Genomic DNA, 17,835 nt, shown 5'->3' on the forward strand with positions numbered 1-17,835 from the left:
GCAGAAGCTGGGTTTTTATAAAGCTGTGAAATTTGCATCACCTGCCCTTTTCTAACTATGATAATGAACAAGCCACAAACCTAACAGGCTAATTAAGGTCTGAAATGATAGTCAAAGTTATCTGAGCACACAAATCTCCAAGGGTGTTCAAACTTTTGCATTGGCCCATTTTCATTTTTGTAGTTTTTAAAATGTTAAAGATGAAAATATTTTTTTTGTTCTTACCTAAAATATGAAGGAAATGTGTCATCTTTAACTTCATGCCTTTTAGAGATCATTTCATTTTCAACTTGATTAACTGTTCACAATAACAGTAATTTTGACCAGTGGTGCTCTAACTTCTGCATAGCACTGTATCAGGTGGCCTATAGCAACCAATCACAGCTCTGCTTCTGTGTTGCTACAGGTCATTAATAGGAGCTCTGATTGGTTGGTATAGACAATGAAGGACATTCTTAGTATAAGAAGCTTATGTGTCAGGTAATATGATTTTGTTGGTGAGAGGGACAGTGGGAGAGCGAGAGAGAGAGGTAAAGTGGAAGAGATGGAGAGAGAGAGGGTGAGTGGGAGAGAGACAGAGAGGGAGGGAGACAGAGAGAGACTTTGTTACTATGCCAGGCAATGTCGGGTACTACAGCTAGTATGTAATAAAGTTATAGATTTTTAGGTAACATGTACGAAAACATTGAGCATATCTTCTATGGATTTGCTTCCCTTTATACGTTTTTGAGCTACATCCCTTGTTTAAGACATTAGACAAAACACAGAGGGTGCTTTTAAAATATCCTAAAACCCAATATATTTCAGGGACATTTTGTTCCACATTAATTTGACACAATGGAATTTTGACATGTTTTGCTTAGTACTCCTCCCCTATTCTATGATCATATTTGTATCTTGGTTTCCGTTACATTTTGTCCTCTCTGTCTCTATTAATCAATGGTAAATAAATAAAATCAATAGCCTCCACAAATGTATCATGATAGCGTGTTGTTTCTTTATCTACTTTGTAGGCAGCTGACCTCCATTTTGTTGAAGAACATACACTGACATCTCCAACTGCACTAAACATCATTTAGATTCAAAAACTCACTTTCTCCCCATTACTATTACTATTATTATTTAATACACATTCATAGTGACACAGAAAGCATGAAACAGTCGGGGAACTTGCTCAATAAGTGGGATTTTTTAATGATAGTAATTTTTCTCTCTGTGTTTTGTGCTTGACTGGTTATGAATGCAGAGATTGTATTTTCCCAGAGCTGATATAGTTGTCATGTTTACATCAAATTTTAATTATCGGCCCTTTTGACACAAAGAATAGAAAAGAATCCATACTTTACGCTAAATGATAAGAGATAGGAATGCTGGTGTAATTGATAGTTTTAAGTATTTTGAGATATTGCAGCTTTGACTTTTGCAGGTGTTGAATTAATGAAATAACAACCCCCCAAAATTTGTTTGCTTTATTGCCTAATTGCTTGATTTCACTTGTACATCTCAAGAAAGTTTTCAACAAGTTTGCAAGTTATTTACATTGATAAATCTTTGTCAGATGTTTGTCATGAAACTTTTTTATACAAAGCCAAATAGATACTAAAGGAACGCTCCAGGAATAACGAATACTTGTGTTATGCCTATTGTCAGGCTTGTGAGAGCGGTGCATGAAACTATTTGCATAGTTTTTCCCATGGAGCATTGCCAATAATACTCAGCTGGGCTTCTTAAGAAGAGCCCGCCCCATAAAGCTGGCCTAAGGGCATCTCATTGAAACTCTTGCTATATACTGAAAGGGGCAAACACCCCTAAACAGCTGTCTGTAGTTAAATGTCTGACTTGACTATTCTCCCTGATTATGTTTAAAGGCTATTTAAAGTGTTAGAAGTTGCCTTAACGGGTAACTAACGCTATTGGGTGGCTCTGTGCTATAGTGCATTTTTTGTTTTTTTTTTCTCCGTTCTAAGAGCGAAATAATTTGCATACTTTCCCCTCCTTCCACCATTTAGCATTGCAAATAAGGTTCCATACTCAGGTCTCTTTGAGGATAGCCAGTCCCAACCAAATCTGATATTCAAAAACACCCAATAAATAGCTAATAATCCTTTTTTTTTTAGCTCTTAGAATAGCACAGATTTTTTTTGGGTGTAGTAAAACTGTTTTCATATGCCGATACTTTATAAATTTTGGTCTTCACTTTTAGTATAGTCATGCCAATTAAAGATGACCTTTAAAATCTGCCACAGTTTAAACTTTTTAGGATTTCCAAAATTTAAATTTAGACTATTTTGAGCCAACAGTCCGTGTCTTTTAATGGCATGACTTAAGGCCCTGTCACACAGAGATAAATCTGCGGCAGATCTGTGGACAATCAGTGCCAGGTTTGTGACTGTGTACAAATGGAACAATATGTCCATGATTTCACTGCAACCCCAGATCTGCCTAAGATTTATCTCTGTGTGTGACGGGGCCTTTAGACTAACAAAGGCAGATATCCGTAGAAGTTGACCTCTTGTATTGAAATTTTTGGATTTAAGAAAACAGAATAGTAATATTTGGGGTGTCATACCTGCTCCATGACAGTTGTAGAATAGGATACAAAAAAATAAAAAAGACTTCCGAATACAGTAATAAAGACAGTAATTTTCCTAGTTCAGGTGTTACTTAATAAAATCCAGTGATCTGTCTCTAGGCAAATTTAAAAATCTTAAAGGGAATCTGTCATCACGCTTTTGCTACCTCATGAGAGCTGCACAATGCATAATACATCTGAGAACAGCATAATGTAGGAAAAGAGATCCTGAATCCAACAATGTATCACTTAGTTTACTGGGTACAGCAGTTGTGACACAATTAGAGTTCTTACAAGTGGCATGTAACAGAGCTCAGAAAGCTAATCCTGCCCACACTACAGCTTTCTGTGTACATTGTATATTGGCAGTGAGTGTTACGGGGGGACCGGCAGATTAGGACCAGGGGGTATATATCCTAATCGCCAGTCGGGGCCCACCGTGCTCCAGATGACAAAGGAGCTGCTGGCACCTGAGGGTTAGGCGGAGACTATAGAGCTGGATGGCTCTGAGATAACCCAGGAACTCTGGGAACCGGTCACGTGTGTTGCGACACGTCAGACCGGATGACAACCCGATTAGCGTTTTGGTGCACCTAGCGCTACACCAACCACGTGTGCAGGAAACACGTCAGGCCGGGTGGTAACCAGGTAGCGTTGACCGGAAGACCGCCACGACGGCGCCCTGTCGGCCACGTGTGTAGGACACGTCAGGCCGAGCGGTCCTCCGATTAGCGTTTCTGGCCACTTCTCGACTGGCCACGTGTGTGTAGGACACGTCAGGCCAGATGGGTACACCAGTAGCGTTGACCGGGAAGCCGAGGAGGATAAGGAACACCCTGTTAACTCCACAGGGGTCCTGGGGTACGCTGTCCGTGCGCGTAGGGGGCACAACCGGACAGGTGGCGCAGCAGGTGCGTTGTCCGTGTGCGTAGGGGGCACAATCGGACAGGTGGCGCAGCAGGTGCGTTGTCCGTGTGCGTAGGGGGCACAATCGGACAGGTGGCACAGCAGGTGCGTTGTCCGTGTGCGTAGGGAGCACAATCGGAAAGGAAGCACAGCAGCCGCAGCCCAGTTAACGCCACTTGGCTGCTATAGCAAGACTGGAACGGCAGGAGGGAAGCACGGCGCCTGACCCTGATGTGCCGAGCCACGAATCTTGGCGTGACAGGCACCGTTCGCCTAACCCTACCTACCGCTTCCCAACATAGGCTTATGCCGCAATGAGGCTCTAACATGGAGGTGTGCTCTGACTGAGCAAAAGTGAAGACTGCGCACCTCCATGTTGTCTCCAGCCCCTTTTATAACCTGGGTCCGCCCCAAACCCAGGGTGGAACCACCAAGGTCCAATAGCAGAGTGCCATGTCATCAGTGACGTCACATGCGACCTATCCGGAACCGCCACGTCATTGATGACCTCATGGCAGCCACGCCCCAAACACTTCACCATTCATCGTCTGACGACCAATACTGAGGTACCAGATCATAGGAGTGGGCCTCTGCAAGCCAGTCCGGAGTTGCCACGTCATCAGGACACCTGACACCCTCTGCCCTATCAGGGCCTGCCACCTCACGGACATGCTCAGTGAGGTCCTTACCGGACCTAGCCTCTGATGCACTAAGTGCCTGAGCATGCTCAGTAGCCTGAGCCACAGGCTTAGAAAGCAGACTATCAGTTTGAGCATGCTCAGTAGGCACATCCCAGAACTTAGACACAGCACGAAGTCCAAGTACCTGTGCAAAGAGGCTGTTAGGGTTAATTGTGGGAGCATGATCAGTAGCCTGAACTGAGGACTTAGTCTCAGACATAACACAAACAGGCTGAGCATGCTCACTAGGCAAAACACCGGGCTTAGACTCTGGCTGGGGTAAATCGGCGCACGCATGCGCACTAGCCGCCTCTCCACACTTAGACGTGGTGGAAGGAACAGCCAACTGGATGACCCGAGGCACGGCCAAGAACGGCAGCCGGCGCCTGGGCGCAACAGGAACCGCAGCAGGCTGCTTGCGGCTATGGCGGCGCCGGTTCGTAACAGTGAGCCCCTTATCAGATGAGGGGAGTAATCAGAAAACTTCTCCCAAGCCCCATAGTTGGGCAGTGATATCAACTGGTGATAAAACCTTCATTGTGTGGAAACAACTGCACACACTGTAATAAGGGACACATTGTTAAATTCAATGTTTTAACCCCTACAGAATCCTGTCATTAGATTACATAGCAAAAACCTGCTGACTGATTCCTTTTAAGGCCCTTAAATACACATTATATATAAAGTAAAAGCTACACACCAAATTCAAAGAAATATGAATAAGCATAACTGCTCTATAATACATAAATAAATTAAAAACACAACTAGCCATATGAAAAATTGAAAAAAAATGAAAAATGTGACATTGCATTACTGCTGAGGATTATTTGAAAAAAAGAGATATTTTGCTAATGTATTGATCAATTCATTACTGCCCGATAACCAATACATTAGCTAAATATCTCTTTTTTTCCTAATAATCCTCAGCCGTCATGCAATGTCATGTTTTTCCATTTTTCATATGGCTAGTTGTATTTTTCATTCCTTATGTATTATAAAGCAGTTATGCTTGGTCATATTTCTCTGAATTTGGTGTGCAACTTTCACTTCATATAGATTGTGTATTTTTTAGCTAGCACCCTGTTCACATTTATAATGGTGTTCCAGCAGTCTTTTTGATTCTTAAATACACATTAGACTAATGTAACAGGAGTATGGGGGCCCTTTACTCTCCACCTTACAGATGAAGTTGGGGGTGATAATAATCCGGCACTTCCAATTTGGGACTGCCAATCTTTTTGTTCTCTAAGAAATAAGCCTCCTCCAGAGATGTCTAACCACAGTCATTTCATACAGAACAGTGGAATGTTCAGCAGGCTGAGATAACTTGTGGTATACTTTAATGGTAGCTGATGTGTATTGGGGCTTTAATGTTTCCAATGTAAATTTGAATAACCCATTATAAGTTAGTTGGGCAACAAAACATGTAAACAGAATAATAAATATGCATTTTTATAAGATGTCAAAAGGGCATTTTAGGTAAGAGTGCCACATTTTTTCCCCTTCCCCTCTAATAGTCAAAGTTTGCTAAACACCGCTTTGCAGAGAGGGGGAGGGGCGGTTCGGACAGATGCCCCGACGGGACCTGTGAACGTAAGGTAAAACGCAATGTAAAAGGAGCCTTTTTTTAACATAATTTTGTGTTTATCCACATATAATAAACACTGCTCACAAAAATTAGAGAATATTTCAAAATAAATATGAAGCGATAAAAAAGAACCATTAATTTATTTTATTTTTATTAGAAAAACAAATGACAAGTCGTAGAAAGTTGTTTGATTCGTGGAAATGAGGTGCAAAACCATCTTTTACATCACTGTTGAAAATGCACTATACAAAAACCTGAAAGTACTGGAGTACAGTTAGGTCCAGAAATATTTGGACAGTGACACAAGTTTTGTTATTTTAGCTGTTTACAAAAACATGTTCAGAAATACAATTATATATATATAATATGGGCTGAAAGTGCACACTCCCAGCTGCAATATGAGAGTTTTCACATCCAAATCGGAGAAAGGGTTTAGGAATCATAGCTCTGTAATGCATAGCCTCCTCTTTTTAAAGGGACCAAAAGTAATTGGACAAGGGACTCTAACGGCTGCAATTAACTCTGAAGGCGTCTCCCTCGTTAACCTGTAATCAATGAAGTAGTTAAAAGGTCTGGGGTTGATTACAGGTGTGTAGTTTTGCATTTGGAAGCTGTTGCTGTGACCAGACAACATGCGGTCTAAGGAACTCTCAATTGAGGTGAAGCAGAACATCCTGAGGCTGAAAAAAAAGAAAAAATCCATCAGAGAGATAGCAGACATGCTTGGAGTAGCAAAATCAACAGTCGGGTACATTCTGAGAAAAAAGGAATTGACTGGTGAGCTTGGGAACTCAAAAAGGCCTGGGCGTCCACGGATGACAACAGTGGTGGATGATCGCCGCATACTTTCTTTGGTGAAGAAGAACCCGTTCACAACATCAACTGAAGTCCAGAACACTCTCAGTGAAGTAGGTGTATCTGTCTCTAAGTCAACAGTAAAGAGAAGACTCCATGAAAGTAAATACAAAGGGTTCACATCTAGATGCAAACCATTCATCAATTCCAAAAATAGACAGGCCAGAGTTAAATTTGCTGAAAAACACCTCATGAAGCCAGCTCAGTTCTGGAAAAGTATTCTATGGACAGATGAGACCAAGATCAACCTGTACCAGAATGATGGGAAGAAAAAAGTTTGGAGAAGAAAGGGAACGGCACATGATCCAAGGCACACCACATCCTCTGTAAAACATGGTGGAGGCAACGTGATGGCATGGGCATGCATGGTTTTCAATGGCACTGGGTCACTTGTGTTTATTGATGACATAACAGCAGACAAGAGTAGCCGGATGAATTCTGAAGTGTACCGGGATATACTTTCAGCTCAGATTCAGCCAAATGCCGCAAAGTTGATCGGACGGCGCTTCATAGTACAGATGGACAATGACCCCAAGCATACAGCCAAAGCTACCCAGGAGTTCATGAGTGCAAAAAAGTGGAACATTCTGCAATGGCCAAGTCAATCACCAGATCTTAACCCAATTGAGCATGCATTTCACTTGCTCAAATCCAGACTTAAGACGGAAAGACCCTCAAACAAGCAAGACCTGAAGGCTGCGGCTGTAAAGGCCTGGAAAAGCATTAAGAAGGAGGAAACCCAGCGTTTGGTGATGTCCATGGGTTCCAGACTTAAGGCAGTGATTGCCTCCAAAGGATTCGCAACAAAATATTGAAAATAAAAATATTTTGTTTGGGTTTGGTTTATTTGTCCAATTACTTTTGACCTCCTAAAATGTGAAGTGTTTGTAAAGAAATGTGTACAATTCCTACAATTTCTTTCAGATATTTTTGTTCAAATCTTCAAATTAAACGTTACAATCTGCACTTGAATTCTGTTGTAGAGGTTTCATTTCAAATCCAATGTGGTGGCATGCAGAGCCCAACTCGCGAAAATTGTGTCACTGTCCAAATATTTCTGGACCTAACTGTATGTGCAAGTTCCCTGATCTTGTAAGTGCACATCCTGCAGTTTTTCATCCCTTGTAATGCCCCAACAACACAATTTACCTGAATGTGTAGCCTGGAAAGCCATAGGATGCCTTGAAGCTGATCAAACAGAGATGATGGTGGCAATAGCACTTGGAACATCCCAATATGTGATTGGCAGAGTGTAGAATGACTTTCAATAGACTGGCACAGTACAAAGAAGATCAGGGAAGGGTTGCCCATCTGCCGCCACAGCAAGAGATGACCACTACTTAACCTAATTGGCAAGAAGAAGCAGGCGCCGCATTGGAACAGAGCTGTGGAGACAGTTTCTTGCTGCCACTAAACTTTGGAGCCCAATGTACCTAGACCATATGAAATCAGCTCTATCGTGTTAAGCGGGCTTTACACGCTGCGACATCGCTAATGCGGAGTCGTTGGGGTCACGGAATTCGTGACGCACATCCGGCCGCATTAGCGATGCCGTTGCGTGTGACACTGATAAGCGATTTTGCATCGTTGCAAAAACGTGCAAAATCGCTAATCGGCGACACGGGGGTCCATTCTCAAATCTCGTTACTGCAGCAGTAACGAGGTTGTTCCTCGTTCCTGCGGCAGCACACATCGCTGCGTGTGACGCCGCAGGAACGAGGAAGCTCCCCTTACCTGCCTCCCGGCCGCTATGAGGAAGGAAGGAGGTGGGCGGGATGTTACGTCCCGCTCAGCTCCGCCTCTCCGCTGCTATTGGGCGGCGGTTCAGTGACGTCGCTGTGACGCCGCACGGACTGCCCCCTTAGAAAGGAGGCGGTTCGCCCGTCACAGCGACGTCGCCGGACAGGTAAGTATGTGTGACGGCTGTTGTGCGGCACGGGCAGCGATTTGCCCGCATCGCGCAACAGATGGGGGCGGGTACCCACACTAGCGATATCGGGACCGATATCGCAGTGTGTAAAGTAGCCTTTAGACTGCATGTCTGGTGAGAAATGGTTTGCATTTTATTATCTGCTGAACTCTGTAAAACCTGTAGAAGGTGGGCTGATGATCATAGTTTTTGGACCTGTGATGAGTGGTCAACTGTCCTCTCCGCTGATAAGTCATGGCTAAGTCTGCAGCCCAACAATCATGGTGTCCTGATCTGTTGTGAACGAGGAACATGGATGAATCCACGTTTCATGTGAGAAAGTGACTCTTTTGGTGGTGGTGGAATCATGGTTTGGACTGGCATCAGAATTGGTGGTCAATCTCCACATCATCAGAAGCGGATTGCTGACTGCTGTCAGATATCAATATGAGGTCCTGCATCCTATAGAGGTACCCTATACTGGAGCAGTTGGAAACAACTTTCCTTTCATGGACATTTTTTATCGCTTCATATTCATTTTGAAATATTCCCAAATTTTTTTGAGCAGTGTATTAAAGGGAATTTGTCATCAGGTTTTTGTTACCTTATATAAGATCAGCATAATGTAGGGAAAGATACCCTGACTCTAGCAGTGTATCACTTAGTATCACATCTGCTGCACCCAGTAAACTATCAGTGTTTTAGATGTATCATGTAGAAGAGGTCAGAAAGCTAACCTCACCCACACCACAGCTCTCTGTGTACATTGCATATAGACAGTGAAATGATAATCAGTTCTGGGCTGGACCAGGATTCACACTAGCACTGAGTCTGGCAGTGACTAGTAAAAAACTCATTGCACTGAAACAACACAGCCTAGTAAGTGACACATTTCTAAAATCAGTGTCTCCGTCCCTACCTTATGCTGCCCTAAAATTACATAACAAAAACCTGCTGACAGATTCTCTCCAAAGGGGAGGTCTTAAAGTGTCCATTATAAATGTCTATTTTTGCCCCCTACGTACTGTTGTAATTTTCTTTATTATAAAATCCTCCCCCTATTCAGTTAATCCCTAAATGTATTTTTTTCCATTGCGCTGATGGAAGCTGTGGGAGAAATGATCGAGACGCCAACACTCTGCTTCTGTCTTTGCAGTCTGAGCTTCTTAATGTAAAAGTACATGTCATCAGGGTGCGGTGATAGAGGCAGGGTGAGTTACACCAGCAGCGCCCAACAAGCTCTATCACTTCCTTCAAATGAATCATCATTTCTTTTCACATTAAGAAGATGCGGACAGAAGCAGAGTGTCAGCACCTTGGTCACTTTGACTACAGCCTCTATCAGCATCATGGAAAAAACACAATTAAGGATTAGCTGGATAGAAAGAAGTGTAGAGTCTTTTATAATAAAGCAAATTACAAAAGTACTTTGGATGTAAAAATACATATTTTAAGAGGATATTTTAGGTATTGTACTAACCCTTTAAGCTTTTTAATTGAATGTGGCTTCTAAGTATTACACAAATTTCAATGTAACCCGCAAGGAAAAACCTGTTGGGGATCTCTGCACCATGAGATGTTTCATGTACAGTTATTGGTGACATGGTAATTAAAAAAAAAACATCATGCATCAAATTATTTTTTCTATGTCACAATTTCAATCTTTTATCATAAGGAATATGTGAAAGTAACTGCAAAAAAAAAAATAAAAAAAAAAATAATAAGAATAATGACAGCTAACAATCGATACTTTTTCATCCCAAACCACCTCTCCAGTCTAGTGTGGGTGCTCCGGGGGCCTACTGGTGGGGTTCATTTTTACAGGCTGCTAGGATTGACTTGTCACACCAGTATGTGATGGCTGCAGCTAATCACTAGTCACAGAGGTTACATGCTGGAATTCCTTGGATTTTTTGTTTTATTTATTAAGCTCTCAAAGAACTCCTTTAACATGTACATTAAAAATTTCTCCCACCTTATAGTATAATTGTGGAAGCATGTGTAAACACAAATGTTAATAAAGCTTCACTGCCTCTGAAGTCATTTTATCGTATTGTAACTTTACTGACATCACTGCCCTTTTGGATAGTTCAGATGACCGGAGTAGGTACTTGAAACACCAGGCTAATATTGAATCTAAGCATTAAAAAAGGAATTGAATTTTTTTTATCCCCTTAAAGTGCTAAGTAGTGGACATTTACACAGCCTTATTAAAGCTAGCGTTTAAAACAGATACTTTTGCATTACTTCAAAGAGATCTCACCAGGAAAGAAGAGATGTTAGCTTTTCACCCACCCCCTCCAAATCCACTTCCATCCTTCGAAATTACTGTTGACTAACAAGTTGTGCCTCTTTTCTCGGAGTCTCTAGGTGCAAAACAAGTACTGGAGAAGAGAGGGGCATTTATGTTGGAGCCTGTGATCCTTACTCAACCAGAAAGAGACTGCATGTGGAGGGAGCCCTCTTGCAGCATTCCACATTTTTAATGAGCTGCTTTGCAGAGGGTACCGGCTTCCCCCTTTTTTAGGCTTTAACTGAAAAAAAGGATTTGTCCTCATTAAGTAGGGAATGCTGTCGAATGATCGTTAAAGGTGTTTCTCTACAACTCCGTAATCACCTTTCAACTGTTTGAAGACCAAAATTAAGTAGTACGAAGTACACCGTGGGTTAACTTGTGTTCTCATTTTTCGACAAGTTGGAAAATACTAACACTTTTCTCATTAGTATTTATTTTTTATTTCTGTGCATTAGCGTTAAAAAGAAAGGGAGAGGTTGGGTCTGAATGAGTTAAATGTTCCCTGAAGTCATTCCTTTTGTACTCTTTCGGCTTCTCAAACAATGGCAGAGTTGAGTATATCATGTCATGTCACACTTAGGTAGAATTCAAGCATCTTGGTATGTGATACAATATTGCGATAATGTCTATTTTATACCTAGGTGGACAAACACAATTAAAGGCTGGTCACTTATTGTTCTGACACTGTTTGAAATAGCCTAAGAGTACATCGCTTCTGCCAAAGCCGTCTGTGTACGCTCAAGAAGACAAGCTTTTCAAAGTCTGTGCAGTCCAGTATAATCTAATGGTTCACTTACACCTCCCTTCTTTAACAGTGTCTTGGAAAGTAAGGATCCGGCCATTCATAATTTACATGTCATTTGCTGCTTCATATTGTGTGAAATTTAATTACACAGCTTAAATCGTAGCCAGTCCTCGTTTGTCTCAGAGAGTGCTCACAATAAGGCATTGATCTGAGTCCAGCATTCACTCCTAGTCTGTCTTTTATCAAATCACCTTCTGGTGCGGCCATCAAGACTGGCCAGTTGTTCTTTTCACTCCATTGTAAGGAAAATGAGAGAATTTGACCCCCATTTTCATTTAAAAATCTAGGGCATCATATAAAGGCTGCAGCTTGAAAAGATTTTATTCAGCGTGCTATCACAATAGAATATACAGATAAATTTTCTGAAGGTGATTACAGAGCCTGCCTGGGTCCCTCTCGCCCTGTAATAGTTTTTATACAACATCTATTGAGTCCCGAGAAAAATAAAATACTAAAACTCCCCACAGGTGTCGTTTTTATTATTTTTTCAACAAACACTTCTGGTAGAGTGGAACTCCTGATCTACAGCTACAAATTACTAATCATGTGCATTATTCAGCGTTTTAGTCTATTTCTGAAACTTTCCCTTTAAATCAAAAGGGCCGCGTTTTGGTAATTGCTGGCTGCTAAGCCTCCTGATGAGAGACTCATATAAGAATAATCCTTCTGACGACTCTTACTGGCTTCCATCCCACTCCTTGGCAAAACACTGAGACTGAATTAAGAGGATGAAGAGGATAATTATTAGATTCAGGAACAGTTTCCCAGCAAAATCTGTTTTTATTCACCACCATGAAAAACTGTTTATGGTTTTGGAAATACTGTGTTATGGTAATAGGAAGGAACCAACTTGTGACCTCATTTTACAATTTTAATGCTGGCTCAAAGCATGGCAAATGACTACTAGCCAAGGAACTTTAAATTTGATTACTTTTTTCTGAAGTTGCTTGTTCTTAGTTTCTGCTCATAAGTGTCTTAGGTACCTGTATTAGAAGTGGGAGGATCACACTCATGTTAAAATATTTTGGTTTTCATGATTTAGAATGCTTCATTTTGGGATCTCCATAAAACAATGTTAGATATTTGCTTTTTATGGATTTTCCTTTGAAGCAGTGTTTCATGAGCCACAGTGCTACATTTTAACACTCCCGAGGGCAACATGAAAACTTAAAGGAAACCAACTAGCAGGATTTTCATATATAAAGTAAAGCCAGTGGTATACTGGTGCTGGGATGCTGAATGTAAGCATAGCTTTTGTTCAGAGAATGGTTGTTTTATTTCAGAAATATGTGCAAGTAAACTTAAAGCAGTGCACTGCTATTTGATTGACAGGTGCAACAGCAAGTTAGACACAAAGCAAACACCAATTAGCCGGGGATTAGGACTTATTTTTTTGAGTTAAGACAAATTAATTTTTTAATTAATTGATATACAAATAAATCTACAAAATTGCATTTAGTTGTCACTTAAAGCATGACTCCAGCATATTTTTTTTTTCAGCACTGGCGCTTTAAGTCTAATACTCACCCTCCGGTAATACTCACCTTCTACCGACGCCACTCTGGTCCCGTGGCGCTATCTTGCGCCCATAACTTCTGACTGGCCAAGAGTCAGACGTTATGTCACAATCTCCCAATGTAAGTCTAAGAGAGCCAGAATGAGGCCTAAACAGGCCTCAAGGGGTTGTATTCATTTGTGACCTCCGATGCGCTCCATGAAACAATGAAGCTACCAACAGATCACAAATCACAGGAGACTGACCAAAGCAGTGGTGATAGAAGATGAAGACGCCTAAAGGTGAGTATAAGACAGGGGGCAGAGGACTTACATTCAAAGCACCACTCCAGCGGAGAAATAAAAAGTACTGTGGAGTGGTGCTTTAAAGAAGATCACCAGTTTTTACAATAAAATGGTTATTACATCTAATAGTGGACCTGCTTTGAAAATCCTTTTCTGAGTGGCTGGAAAATGTTGATATTAAAGTAAGAATTTATGAATAAGATTCTAGATACAGCTTACCCTATCCAATGTAGGTATGTTGTTCAGTCTGGTTTTTGGGTAATCCACTCCACTGTGCATGGGTAAGGCTTGTGAGGTATCAGCTTTCAAAGTGATGAGAAAAGGTTTTCAATCCAGCAAAGCAAATTAAAGCAAAACCTCTTTGTTGTGACTTCATTAAAATAGTAGTATGGGGAGGCAAAAATATCTGACGCTTTTTGAGTTTAGCTGACTCTTAATCTTAGTTACAATAGGGAATTTTTGCTTTCAGTTCACCTTGCCGGATTGAAAAACTGTGAACTAAGCAACTAAAAAGTAGAAGTCTCAAGTCCAAATATATTCTTTCCACCTAGCCTGACTGATCTGCAGCTTGTACTAAGCACTGTAAGATTTTAGCAGCGATTTGGAGGGACACTGAGGTGCGGTCTATCAGGATAAATGGATTGAGATTGAGTTTAAACTTTTAAAAAATAATTGTACAGTCATTTGGATACAGATTTGATGACATCAACTATATTATTACAACATAAGATAGTGTAATCCTAATGTTATATAAAGTGATACCTTTTTCTTATAGATATAAAGTTTGGAAACATTTAAAACATGTCCATTGATTTAATGAAGACGTCGGCATTTTTTACTTAGGAACAGAATTAGGATCAGAATTATTCAGTACAGAGGTTACAGTTATACCAAGCCCTGAGCCTGAGGATTTTTTTTATAGGTTCTTCTGCCCGACGTGAGTAGACCAGTATTACAAATCATGCAGGATTGGGTCGCTTTCTTACAAAATTTGAATTGAGCCTAAAGCCGACCTTATACATTAGACAGCTGTCAGCCACAAAAAATGATTCTATCGACGGCCATGTCAGCCGTCTTTTCCAACCTAGGAGCACTTCTGTGTTCTTCATGAGAAAGATGTCGACCAGGGGCAGATTAATAGGTTTTGATTGTAGTTTGTGACCATCTCTTAGGGGTACATTGCACGCTGCGACATCGCTAGCCGATTGTAGCGATGCCGAGCGCGATAGTCCCCGCCCCCGTCGCAGATGCGATATCTTGTGATAGTTGCCATAGCGAACATTATCGCTACGGCAGCTTCACACGCACTTACCTGCCCTGCGACGTCGCTCTGGCCGGCGACCCGCATCCTTCCTAAGGGGGCGGGTCATGTGGCGTCATAGCGACGTCACACGGCAGGCGGCCAATAGAAGCGGAGGGGCGGAGATGAGCGGGACGTAAACATTTTGTCCACCTCCTTCCTTCCTCATTGCAGGCAGGACGCAGGTAAGGAGATGTTCCTCGCTCCTGCGGCTTCATACACAGCGATGTATGCTGCCGCAGGAACGAGGCACAACATCGTACCTGTCGCTGCAGCGAAATTATGGAAATGACCGACACTACACAGATCACCGATTTTCGACGCCTTTGCGATCTTTTGTCGGTGCTTCTAGGCTTTACACGTTGCAACGTCGTTACCGGTGCCGGATGTGCGTCATTTTCGATTTGACCCCGACGAGATCATAGTAGCAATGTCCCAACGTGCAAAGTACCCCTTAGAGCTAAATGTGTCTCTCAAGGTAAGAAAGGTTGGGGAGCACTGTTATAGAGTATTAGGCTGGTCATTTGTAAGTTTTACCTAACTAGTTTTCATAATAATGTTCTTTAGTGCTCCTGCACATAATATATAACATATAATATGGGAGATGTATCCCAAGGTTTAGGGCTGTATCTGCTATTATTAAAAATATTTAGCAATTATATAACACATGGGGTTAATAGTGTTGTTTCTATTTTTTCAGATGACACCAAATTATGTAGTGGTTTCAGACCACCCCTCTAAGTTACTTTATTTTAATTTCTCTTGTGTCACCTTCTGGTTCCTCTGTTACAATAATACATTTGTGTGTAACTTTTCACAAGGAGAATAGTAATGCCCAGTTGTCATTTTATTCATATATGTCTTTGCAACACCAAAAAGGAAAAGTCGTGGCATTATGGAAATCACAGGATAGATAGAAATGCTAATGATATGTAAATGATGAAAAAATGGAAAAACCCCAGCACTTGCAAGAATTGGTTGCCATGAATGAGGTTATTGATGGTTGTTTGAGCCAATGTCCTGCCACATTGAAGACTTGGTATGGGAAGTCCAATTTCAGTGGCAGTACAGAATGGATAAATTCTAGAACCATTGGTACAGCCATTTCTCCAGGAGTCATTTTTCAGCAAAACACCAGATTGCCTGATGCTATACTGCAACTCTGAGCCGCCTGAGTGACCTAAATGGCCTGCAGCATCTCCAGACTTGTCCTCCATCGAGCACATCTGGGATGTCATTGTTCGGCAATTGCAACAGAAGCTGCCAGCAGCAGATCTTGATGATTTGTGTTCCCAAGTGCATGCAATGTTTTGTTCCTATTTTTTTCATGATCGATTTATCATTAAAGGGAACCTGTCACCAGTTTTTTCAGTATTGAATAAAAAGTATCACCTTCTGCAGCTCATTGGCTGTATTCTATGAAGGTGCACCTTGTTTACTGACTCCCCTTTCAGACCCCAGAAATAACTTCATAAAATATGACCGCCACGTATGCAAATTACCTGTTCTGGTCGGATGAGCGTGCTCTTTTTCAGCTTCTGTCCCTCTTCCTGCCACTGTTTGCCGTCTTCCTTTGATGTTTGACGCGTCTGATGCCTCCATCATCATCCATGTACTGGGCAGTTATTCCCAGCTCATGCAGGCGCACTTTGCTCTGTCCCATTGTAGGCAGAGCCGAAAATATAGGTGTGCTTGCGCAAGCCCGTGAGCCCTCTGCGCAGATGCGAGATTGTGAGCAAGTTCACGCAAGCGCACCTATGTTTCCGGCTCTGTCCGCAATAGGGAAGAGCGAAGTGTGCCTGCGTGAGTCGGGAATAACTGTGCAGATGCGAGATTCAGCCCAGTACGTGGATGATGATGGAGGCATCAGACGCGTCAATCATCCAAGGAGGCCGGCAAACAGCGGCAGGAAGGGGATAGGAGCCGAAAAAGAGCACGCCCATCCGACCAGAACAGGTCAGTTGCATACGTGGCGCTCAGATTTTATAAAGTTATTTCTGGGGTCTTAAAGGGGAGTCAGGAACAAGGTGCACCTTCATAGAATGCAGGAGCTGTACAAGGTGATACTTTTGGGTCAGTACTGAAAAAACTGGTGATAGGTTCCCTTTAACGTGTCTATTGATCTTGTGATCTTCATAATTCCACTTTTCCATCTACATAATTTCAGTGCTGAGTAGTGTATATATAATAAGTGTAGGTCAGCAAAAGCAGAAATGTTTACACTCTGTCTAACCCAACTTCCATAGGAAATTTTATATTGACCATGTAACACTAAAAACTCATGAGGAAAATGATATGCCATACCTAGACATAGCTAAAATGAACAGTAGATTGGAGATAACTATTCTTTTTGGGTCATCAATACGTCACTACTCTGGGGTTTTTGTATGCTCTACTTTACTAGAGTGTCCTTTGTTCTGGCTATATGGCTATAACTGCTGATAGATGTCTGAGTAGCCGGGGGATCTTGGTTCAGTGTCTGCACTGTTAGATTAAAACATATGGTTCACCTGCTGTCCTTGCACCTTGTGGCTGTTTAACGCATCTCACTGGACACTGTGCAGGTACAATAGCTCTGATCTCTTCAGCTTGGATTCATCTATCTTTTACCTATGCGCTCGACTCTGCCGACATTCTAAAGGGTTTTGTTGGGTTTTTTTTTTGCAGATTTACAGTATATAAAATAACTATGAATGTAATTCTTTCCCACAAAATTAACAGAAACTTTGCGGGCTTGAATATTCTTTCTATCATGGCACTTTCCTGCACTGCTTTTATGTTTTTCTCATACATTTTTATATGCCACCTTCTCTGCAACTAGTGTTTGGTTATTAATGATTAAAGGGAACCTGTCGCCGTTTTTTCAGCATATAAGCTGCAACCACCACCAGTGGGCTCTAATATACAGCATTCCAACATGCTGTATATAAGAGCCCAGGCCGCTGTGTAGAACATAAAAAAAAACACTTTATAATACTTACCTAATGGTCGCACTGCGGTGGAGTTGGGCCATATCGGCGTCTCCATTGTCCGGTGCCGGCGCCTCCTCTTTCGGCCATCTTCATCCTCCTGAAGCATGTGTGCATGATGCATCCTACATCATACACACTCACCGTTCCCGCGC

At 41.9% G+C, this 17,835-nt stretch overlaps 1 protein-coding gene across 6 annotated transcripts in view; it reads left to right on the forward strand.

The window, feature by feature from the left end:
• Window positions 1-17,835, forward strand: part of ELP4 (elongator acetyltransferase complex subunit 4) — a 687,452-nt gene that overhangs the window by 621,399 nt on the left and 48,218 nt on the right. The gene's annotated exons all lie outside the window — the stretch shown is intronic.

This window comes from Anomaloglossus baeobatrachus, chromosome 10, assembly GCF_048569485.1.
Source record: "Anomaloglossus baeobatrachus isolate aAnoBae1 chromosome 10, aAnoBae1.hap1, whole genome shotgun sequence".
Classification (NCBI taxonomy): domain Eukaryota; kingdom Metazoa; phylum Chordata; class Amphibia; order Anura; family Aromobatidae; genus Anomaloglossus; species Anomaloglossus baeobatrachus.